Source organism: Halichoerus grypus, chromosome 15 (genome assembly GCF_964656455.1).
Source record: "Halichoerus grypus chromosome 15, mHalGry1.hap1.1, whole genome shotgun sequence".
Taxonomy (NCBI): domain Eukaryota; kingdom Metazoa; phylum Chordata; class Mammalia; order Carnivora; family Phocidae; genus Halichoerus; species Halichoerus grypus.
The window spans coordinates 52,744,728-52,747,481 of record NC_135726.1 but is presented as its reverse complement, the minus strand read 5'-3'; positions in this window follow the sequence as shown (position 1 = coordinate 52,747,481).

Here is a 2,754-nt window from a genome sequence, read left to right as displayed (position 1 = left end):
CCCCGGGGGGCTGACGGGTAATAAGAACTTCTCAATTCGGACGAATGCCCTGGTGGCCATATCTGCGCGTTAAGAGTTTTCTCCCTTCTTCTGTCAGTTTCCTTCAGACTCACGCCCTAGCATGGTTTTATTGGGTCTGAACCCAGGGGATGCTTGAGTCTTTTTGGCAGATACCGGAGAGCTTCCATTTTTAGCACCTCCCTACCTGTGTGCATGGGCACACACACAAATAAAAAGAACTCTGTTTCTTGCCAGTGGGACATTAATTTATGTTTTAACCTGAAAAAGGGGGAAAGCAGGAACAGTCTGATAAGCTGTAATGTTCTTAGGAGACTTGGCTGGACAGTGGGTGGGAGAAGCTCTGAGGTTAGTTTCTCCCATAAGCCATTTATTTCTCTATTTTTAATGCCTTGGGTCAGGGAAGGCATTTTCAGAGGTCATAACGGGAGAGAGATTTGACTACCAAAAAACTTTAAAATGTTGAGTGAAGTCACCATAAAGCCAAAAGACAAGCAGCAAACTGAGAGAAATGTTTATAACACCTATGATGCTTAAGATCCAGAATATATAAAGAGCTACTACAGACCAATAACAAAATGACAAAGAGTCTAGGATTTGAGCCAACAGAAGAGGAAATACAAATGGCCCATATGCAAAGATGCTTGGGCTTGCTGGCGATCAGGGAAAATAAAAATAACGTAAGTCACCACGGCTTGTACAGAGGACAGGTAGGCTAATCTATCAAATGACCTATTAAAATGTTCCTTTGGACCAGTGATTCTACCTCCAGAGATTTATCCTACACATACATATCTGGAAATGATCCACGTGTAAGGATTTTCATGCCAGCTGTATTCGTAGGAGCAAAAGAGTTGAAACCGCTTAAGCGTCTCTCCAAACGGGCCTGGTTAAATAAATGTTCGGCCCATCCAGGTAATGGGCCACTATACAGCCAGGCACGAGGAGCCAGCCCTGTACCAATACAAGAAGATCTCCCAGAACAGTGCCCGGCACACAGTAGGCCCACTGAGTGTTTGCTACTGTACCAAAATGCACACAGTGTCCCTTGTAAGTTGGACAGAAATGCAGGTGGTTAAAAAGGAGGGGAAACTTGCAGTCTGTGCCAAAGACTCATCAGAAATGCTCTGTGGGTGTGTGCGTGTAAGTGTAACTTTCCACAGGTGTTTTATTAGTTTTGGGTTTACAGTGTAGTGATGCCACCATTCTGTACATCACCCAGTGCTCATCAGGACAAGTGTGCTCCTTCATCCCCGTCACCCATATACAAAGGAATATTACTCAGCCATAAAAAGGAATGAAATCTTGCCATTTGCAAGGACATGTTTGGAGCTAGAGGGTATAATGTTTGTGAAATAAGCCGGTCAGAGAAAGACAAATACCATACAATCTCACTCATGTGTGGACTTTAAGAAACAAAATAAACGAGCAAAGGCAGAAAAAGAGAGGAACCAAGAAACAGATTCCTCTAGAGAACACACTGAGGGTTGCAGGGGTGGTGGTTGGTGAAACAGGGGGTGGGGATGAAGGAGGCACTCATAGATGCTCTCACCTTTCGCCCGACTAATTGCACTCTTGGGAACGTGCCCTAAGGAAACGGCCGGAAGTTTGGGGAGAGGCGTCGTGCAGAGGCGGGGGGACCAGACCAGAATGGAAGGAAGCCGGTCATGGCCCCGGGCAGGCCCGGCCACTAACCGAGGGGACAGGCGCGCGGGTAGTAACCGGGCCGTGTCTATGTGCAGAGGCCTTGTGGACGGAAGCAAACAGGACCCGCCGCCGTCCGTGCGGCGCTCATCAAACACACGGGCGCCCAGAGTCTCTCGGGTGCGGGGAATTCCGGGGGACTCTTTTCCCTTCTTACTATTTCCAGCTTCCCCGAATTTCCCATCATGGAGAAAGTCTTTTCAAAAATGGGAATTCAGAAGCGGACGGAGACCCCTCGATGCATACAAAGGTGTCCGCTGTCGCGCTATTTGGAAAATTAAGGACAGAGTCCGAAGCAGCCCAAAGACGCAAGAGCGGGACGCGGGTATTTACAAGTGGGGTGTCGCCACTTGGGCCATTTCACCGCCATTTGTAGAGTCCGCTTCCGGACGAATGTGTAGTGAGCTGGGGAAACACTCAGGCTCTGTCTCCGAGACCTGCTCCACCGGCCAAGGGCGCCACACGACCTTGACCAGTGCGCACGAGTCCGGAGACGCATGCGCAGAGAAAGGCGCTGGAGGCTGCGCCCGGGAAGGCGGATCGCGCTGGATTCTTCCTCCTTCCATCGCGTTTCTGCACCTTCTCCGTTTCCGCCCGTGTTGCTCAGGGCAGGGGGACCCCGGGTGGGCCCGGCTGACCCCACTCACCTCTGGCGGCGGAGGCTGGAGGCGGCGCCCCCCGCAGCCGGACTCTGGCCGCGGAGCAGGTTCCGGCAGGCGGACCCCTCCAGAGACGGGGGGTGCAGAAGACACCCCAGGGTCCCGGCCGGGGCCGGGCGTTCTTGCACCCAGCGGTCCCGGCGGCGGCCTCCGAGGGTTCTGTGCTGTCGTCCTGGGGGTCGCTCCTGAGGGCCCGGCCCGGAGCCCGCCGCTCCAGCCTCCCGGGCTGTCGTCAGCCCCCCATCCCCGTAGTAACCCCCTTCCTGGTTAAAACCCCTGCCGTGGCTTCTATTTAGGCTCTGATCCCTGCCCCCACACAACCATGCATTGCTCTCAGACTCAGGGGGAAAAAAATATGACAGCTTTCCAAGAG